Source organism: Lathyrus oleraceus, chromosome 3 (genome assembly GCF_024323335.1).
Source record: "Lathyrus oleraceus cultivar Zhongwan6 chromosome 3, CAAS_Psat_ZW6_1.0, whole genome shotgun sequence".
In the NCBI taxonomy this organism is placed as follows: domain Eukaryota; kingdom Viridiplantae; phylum Streptophyta; class Magnoliopsida; order Fabales; family Fabaceae; genus Lathyrus; species Lathyrus oleraceus.
Genome location: NC_066581.1, coordinates 512,678,246 through 512,686,510, shown reverse-complemented (window position 1 = coordinate 512,686,510; position 8,265 = coordinate 512,678,246). Strand labels below are relative to the sequence as shown.

Genomic DNA, 8,265 nt, shown 5'->3' with positions numbered 1-8,265 from the left:
TATTGTAAAAACCAAATGAAAAGAAGCAATAGAAGAACATTACCTGTAATGACCTCAAGACTCATTTTGATCTATTCATGACAAGAGCGTACATACCTTCCTACAAACACTCCGACGAACAAGTTAGTTATCACTTCAAAATAATCCTGGAAAATAAAAAGAGTAACATTTTAGAGTAACAAAAAGACAAATTATAACAAACACATGATGTTATAAGCATAAAAGAGTGACATTGACCTTTATGGAAAGTATTTGAAAAAGGAAAAAGAACACACAGTTAGAAAGTCCTACCAAACCAAAATAGTATTTCTAGTTACCTTTGGATGATACCAACAAGTTAAAGTGACTTACTTTCTATGAGTGCATTATCTACAAACTTGTTTCTTCAAAAGTATCCATAGCATATTCCCCGGAAATTACCATATAATCTTTAGATTGGACTACCTCAATACCCAAAAATATAGGAGTTTACCAAGGTCTTTCGTCTGAAATTTATTCGATAGATGTTATTCTCAAAATAATCTTTAGCTAGTGATGTTGGTTTGATCACACTCTTGGGGTTGAGAACCTTCCTAAGTTTGAACACGACCTCCAAAGATGTACCAATTGTATGCCCTGCAGCATCAACACCTTCATTTGTAACCTCAACGGTTGGCTCTCCCTATCAAATATGACCAAAGAAACAGTGAAATCAAAACACAATACAACCCTTACCAGTATAATATAAAAGAGAAAATGCGAGAAACTGCTCAATATTTGTTATGGATTTGTGCAGTATTTACTACTTGTAACAAAACAATCACTTTGCATTTATTGTAAAAACCAAATGAAAAGAAGCAATAGAAGAACATTACCTGTAATGACCTCAAGACTCATTTTGATCTATTCATGACAAGAGCGTACATACCTTCCTACAAACACTCCGACGAACAAGTTAGTTATCACTTCAAAATAATCTTGGGAAATAAAAGAGAAATTTTAGAGTAAACAAAAAAACGAAATTATAACAACACATGATGTTATAAGCATAAAAGAGTGACATTGACCTTTATGGAAAGTATTTAAAAAAGGAAAAAGAACAACATACAGTTAGAAAGTCCTACCAAACCAAACATAATATTTCTAGTTATCTTTGGATGATACCAACAAGTTAAAGCGACTTACTTTCTATGAGTGCATTATCCTTAAACTTGTTTCTTCAAAAGTATCCATAGCATATTTCCCCGGAAAAATTCTCAAATAATCTTTAGATTGAACTACCTCAATACCCAAAAAATATAGGAGTTTACCAAGGTCTTTCGTCTGAAATTTATTCGATATATATTATTCTCTAAATAATCTTTAGCTAGTGTTGTTGGTTTGATCACATTCTTGGGGTTGAGAACCTTCCTAAGTTTGAACATAACCTCCAAAGATGTACCAATTGTATGTCCTACAGCATCAACATCTTCATTTGTAACCTAAACGGCTGGCTCTCCGTATCAAATATGACCCAAAAAAACAGTGAAATCAAAACAAAATACAACCCTTACCAGCATAATATAAAAGAGAAAATGCGAGAAAATGCTCAATATTTGTTATGGATTTGTGCAGTATTTACTACTTGTAACAAAACAATAACTTTGCATTTATTGTAAAAACGAAATGAAAAGAAGCAATAGAAGAACAATACCTGTAATGACCTCAAGACTCATTTTGATCTATTCATGACAAAAGCGTACATACCTTCCTACAAACACTCCAACGAACAAGTTAGTTATCACTTCAAAATAATCCTGGGAAATAAAAAGAGAAATATTTTAGAGTAAACAAAAATACGAAATTATAACAACACATGATATTATCAGCATAAAAGAGTAACATTGACCTTTATGGAAAGTATTTAAAAAAGGAAAAAGAACAACATACAGTTAGAAAGTCCTACCAAACCAAACATACTATTTCTAGTTATCTTTGGATGATACCAACAAGTTAAAGTGACTTACTTTCTATGAGTGCATTATCCTTAAACTTGTTTCTTCAAAAGTATCCATAGCATATTTCCCCGGAAAAATTCCAATAATCTTTAGATTGAACTACCTCAATACCCAAAAATATAGGAGTTTACCAAGGTCTTTCGTCTGAAATTTATTCGATATATTATTCTCTAAATAATCTTTAGCTAGTGTTGTTGGTTTGATCACATTCTTGGGGTTGAGAACCTTCCTAAGTTTGAACATAACCTCCAAAGATGTACCAATTGTATGCCCTGCAGCATCAACATCTTCATTTGTAACCTAAACGGCTGGCTCTCCGTATCAAATATGACTAAAAGAAACAGTGAAATCAAAACACAATACAACCCTTACCAATATAATATAAAGAGAAAATGCGAGAAACTGCTCAATATTTGTTATGATTTGTGTAATATTTACTACTTGTAACAAAACAATCACTTTGCATTTATTGTAAAAACCAAATGAAAAGAAGCAATAGAAGAACATTACCTGTAATGACCTCAAGACTCATTTTGATCTATTCATGACAAGAGCGTACATACCTTCCTACAAACACTCCGACGAACAAGTTAGTTATCACTTCAAAATAATCCTGGGAAATAAAAAGAGAAATATTTTAGAGTAAACAAAAATACAAAATTATAACAACACATGATGTTATAAGCATAAAAGAGTGACATTGACCTTTATGGGAAGTATTTGAAAAAGAAAAAGAACAACATACAGTTAGAAAGTCCTACCAAACCAAACATACTATTTCTAGTTACCTTTGGATGATACCAACAAGTTAAAGTGACTTACTTTCTATGAGTGCATTATCCTCAAACTTGTTTCTTCAAAAGTATCCATAGCATATTTCCCCGGAGAAATTCCCATATAATCTTTAGATTGGACTACCTTAATACACAAAAAATATAGGAGTTTACCAAGGTCTTTTGTATGAAATTTATTCGATAGATGTTATTCTCAAAATAATCTGTAGCTAGTGATGTTGGTTTGATCACACTCTTGGGGTTGAGAACCTTCCTAAGTTTGAACATAACCTCCAAAGATGTACCAATTGTATGCCCTGCAGCATCAACATCTTCATTTGTAACCTCAACGGCTGGCTCTCCGTATCAAATATGACCAAAAGAAACAGTGAAATCAAAACACAATACAACCCTTACCAATATAATATAAAAGAGAAAATGCGAAAAACTGCTCAATGTTTGTTATGGATTTGTGCAATATTTACTACTTGTAACAAAACAAGAACTTTGCATTTATTGTAAAAACAAAATGAAAGGAAGCAATAGAAAAACATTACCTGTAATGAGCGCAAGACTCGTCTTGATCTATTCATGACAAGAGCCTACATACCTTCCTACAAACACTCCGACGAACAAGTTAGTTATCACTTCAATATTATCCTGGGAAATAAAAATAGTAAGATTTTAGAGTGAACAAAAATACAAAATTATAACAACACATGATGTTATAAGCATAAAAGAGTGACATTGACCTTTAATGGAAGTATTTGAAAAAGGAAAAAGAACAACATACAGTTAGAAAGTCCTACCAAACCAAACATAGTATTTGTAGTTACCTTTGGATGATACCAACAAGTTAAAGTGACTTACTTTCTATGAGTGCATTATCCTCAAACTTGTTTCTTCAAAAGTATCCATAGCATATTTCCCCGGAGAAATTCGCATATAATCTTTAGATTGGACTACCTTAATACACAAAAAATATAGGAGTTTACCAAGGTCTTTTGTATGAAATTTATTCGATAGATGTTATTCTCAAAATAATCTGTAGCTAGTGATGTTGGTTTGATCACACTCTTGGGGTTGAGAACCTTCCTAAGTTTGAACATAACCTCCAAAGATGTACCAATTGTATGCCCTGCAGCATCAACATCTTCATTTGTAACCTAAACGGCTTGCTCTCCGTATCAAATATGACTAAAAGAAACAGTGAAATCAAAATACAATACAACCCTTACCAATATAATATAAAAGAGAAAATGCGAGAAACTGCTCAATATTTGTTATGTATTTGTGTAATATTTACTACTTGTAACAAAACAATCACTTTGCATTTATTGTAAAAACCAAATGAAAAGAAGCAATAGAAGAACATTACCTGTAATGACCTCAAGACTCATTTTGATCTATTCATGACAAGAGCGTACATACTTTCCTACAAACACTCCGACGAACAAGTTAGTTATCACTTCAAAATAATCCTGAAAAATAAAACGAGTAACATTTTTGAGTAAACAAAAATACAAAATTATAACAACACATGATGTTATAAGCATAAAAGAGTGACATTGACCTTTATGGAAAGTATTTGAAAAAGGAAAAAGAACAACATACAGCTAGAAAGTCCTACCAAACCTAACATGGTATTTCTAGTTATCTTTGGATGATACCAACAAGTTAAAGTGACTTACTTTCTATGAGTGCATTATCCCTAAACTTGTTTCATCAAAAGTATCCATAGCATATTTCCCCGGAGAAATAACCATATAATCTTTAGATTGGACTACCTCAATACCTAAAAAATATAGGAGTTTACCAAGGTCTTTCGTCTGAAATTTATTCGATAGATGTTATTCTCAAAATAATCTTTAGCTAGTGATGTTGGTTTGATCACACTCTTGGGGTTGAGAATATTTGTTATGGATTTGTGCAGTATTTACTACTTGTAACAAAACAATCACTTTGCATTTATTGTAAAAACCAAATGAAAAGAAGCAATAGAAGAACATTACCTCTAATGACCTCAAGACTCATTTTGATCTATTCAAGACAAGAGCGTACATACTTTCCTACAAACACTCCGACGAACAAGTTAGTTATCACTTCAAAATAATCCTGAAAAATAAAAAGAGTAACATTTTTGAGTAAACAAAAATACAAAATTATAACAACACATGATGTTATAAGCATAAAAGAGTGACATTGACCTTTATGGAAAGTATTTGAAAAAGGAAAAAGAACAACATACAGTTAGAAAGTCCTACCAAACCAAACATACTATTTCTAGTTATCTTTGGATGATACCAACAAGTTAAAGTGACTTACTTTCTATGAGTGCATTATCCTTAAACTTGTTTCTTCAAAAGTATCCATAGCATATTTCCCTGGAGAAACTCTCATATAATCTTTAGATTGAACTACCTTAATACCCAAAAAATATAGGAGTTTACCAAGGTCTTTCGTCTGAAATTTATTCGATATATGTTATTCTCAAAATAATCTTTAGCTAGTGTTGTTGGTTTGATCACACTCTTGGGGTTGAGAACCTTCCTAAGTTTGAACACAACCTCCAAAGATGTACCAATTGTATGCCCTGCAACATCAACACTTCATTTGTAACCTAAACGGCTGGCTCTCCGTATCAAATATGACTAAAAGAAACAGTGAAATCAAAACACAATACAACCCTTACCAATATAATATAAAAGAGAAAATGCGAGAAAATGCTCAATATTTGTTATGGATTTGTGCAGTATTTACTACTTGTAACAAAACAATAACTTTGCATTTATTGTAAAAACGAAATGAAAAGAAGCAATAGAAGAACATTACCTGTAATGACCTCAAGACTCATTTTGATCTATTCATGACAAAAGCGTACATACCTTCCTACAAACACTCCGACGAACAAGTTAGTTATCACTTCAAAATAATCCTGGGAAATAAAAAGAGAAATATTTTAGAGTGAACAAAAATACAAAATTATAACAACACATGATGTTATAAGCATAAAAGAGTGACATTGACCTTTAATGGAAGTATTTGAAAAAGGAAAAAGAACAACATACAGTTAGAAAGTCCTACCAAACCAAACATACTATTTCTAGTTACCTTTGGATGATACCAACAAGTTAAAGTGACTTACTTTCTATGAGTGCATTATCCTTAAACTTGTTTCTTCAAAAGTATCCATAGTCATATTTTCCCGGAGAAATTCCCATATAATCTTTAGATTGGACTTCCTTAATACCCAAAAATATAGGAGTTTACCAAGGTCTTTTGTCTGAAATTTATTCGATAGATGTTATTCTCAAAATAATCTTTAGCTAGTGATGTTGGTTTGATCACACTCTTGGGTTTGAGAACCTTCCTAAGTTTGAACATGACCTCCAAAGATGTACCAATTGTATGCCCTGCAGCATCAACACCTTCATTTGTAACCTCAACGGCTGGCTCTCCCTATCAAATATGACCAAAAGAAACAGTGAAATCAAAACACAATACAACCCTTACCAATATAATATAAAAGAGAAAATGCGAAAACTTGCTCAATGTTTGTTATGGATTTGTGCAGTATTTACTACTTGTAACAAAACAATCACTTTGCATTTATTGTAAAAACCAAATGAAAAGAAGCATTAGAAGAACATTACATGTAATGACCTCAAGACTTATTTTGATCTATTCATGAAAAGAGCATACATACCTTCCTATAAACACTCCGACGAACAACTTAGTTATCACTTCAAAATAATCCTGGGAAATAAAAAGAGTAACATTTTAGAGTAAACAAAAAGACGAAATTATAACAACACATGATTTTATAACCATAAAAGAGTGACATTGACCTTTATGGGAAGTCTTTGAAAAAGGAAAAAGAACAACATACAGTTAGAAAGTCCTATCAAACAAAACACAGTATTTCTAGTTACCTCTGGATGATACCAACAAGTTAAAGTGACTTACTTTCTATGAATGCATTATCTACAAACTTGTTTCTTCAAAAGTATCCATAGCATATTTCCCGGAGAAATTACCATATCATCTTTAGATTGGACTACCTCAATACCCAAAAAATATAGGAGTTTACCAAGGTCTTTCGTCTGAAATTTATTCGATAGATGTTATTCTCAAAATAATCTTTAGCTAGTGATGTTGGTTTGATCACACTCTTGGGGTTGAGAACCTTCCTAAGTTTGAACACGACCTCCAAAGATGTACCAATTGTATGCCCTGCAGCATCAACACCTTCATTTGTAACCTCAACGGCTGGCTCTCCCTATCAAATATGACCAAAAAAACAGTGAAATCAAAACACAATACAACCCTTACCAGTATAATATAAAAAAGAAAATGCGAGAAACTGCTCAATATTTGTTATGGATTTGTGCAGTGTTTACTACTTGTAACAAAACAATCACTTTGCATTTATTGTAAAAACCAAATGAAAAGAAGCAATAGAAGAACATTACCTGTAATGACCTCAAGACTCATTTTGATCTATTCATGACAAGAGCGTACATACCTTCCTACAAACACTCCGACGAACAAGTTAGTTATCACTTCAAAATAATCTTGGGAAATAAAAAGAGTAACATTTTAGAGTAAACAAAAAGACGAAATTATAACAACACATGATGTTATAAGCATAAAAGAGTGACATTGACCTTTATGGGAAGTCTTTGAAAAAGGAAAAAGAACAACATACAGTTAGAAAGTCCTACCAAACCAAACATAGTATTTCTAGTTACCTTTGGATGATACCAACAAGTTAAAGTGACTTACTTTCTATGAATGCATTATCTAAACTTGTTTCTTCAAAAGTATCCATAGCATATTTTCCCGGAGAAATTACCATATCATCTTTAGATTGGACTACCTCAATACCCAAAAATATAGGAGTTTACCAAGGTCTTTCGTCTGAAATTTATTCGATAGATGTTATTCTCAAAATAATCTTTAGCTAGTGATGTTGGTTTGATCACACTCTTGGGGTTGAGAACCTTCCTAAGTTTGAACACGACCTCCAAAGATGTACCAATTGTATGCCCTGCAGCATCAACACCTTCATTTGTAACCTCAACGGCTGGCTCTCCCTATCAAATATGACCAAAAGAAACAGTGAAATCAAAACACAATACAACCCTTACCAGTATAATATAAAAGAGAAAATGCGAGAAACTGCTCAATATTTGTTATGGATTTGTGCAGTGTTTACTACTTGTAACAAAACAATCACTTTGCATTTATTGTAAAAACCAAATGAAAAGAAGCAATAGAAGAACATTACCTGTAATGACCTCAAGACTCATTTTGATCTATTCATGACAAGAGCGTACATACCTTCCTACAAACACTCCGACGAACAAGTTAGTTATCACTTCAAAATAATCTTGGGAAATAAAAAGAGTAACATTTTAGAGTAAACAAAAAGACGAAATTATAACAACACATGATGTTATAAGCATAAAAGAGTGACATTGACCTTTATGGAAGTCTTTGAAAAAGGAAAAAGA

General features: G+C 32.2%; 1 long non-coding RNA gene across 2 annotated transcripts; it reads right to left on the bottom strand.

Annotated features, from left to right (window-relative positions):
• Positions 1–420: 420 nt before the first annotated feature.
• Positions 421–6,756, bottom strand: LOC127128523 (uncharacterized). Of its 2 annotated transcripts, none has more exons than XR_007805944.1 (4): positions 6,682–6,756; positions 5,777–5,860; positions 2,487–2,681; positions 421–661 (listed from the first exon to the last, which is right to left on the bottom strand). It is a non-coding gene; the product is annotated as an uncharacterized LOC127128523 (long non-coding RNA). The 2 variants fall into 2 exon arrangements; XR_007805945.1 differs by having other exon boundaries at positions 2,540–2,681.
• Positions 6,757–8,265: the final 1,509 nt, after the last annotated feature.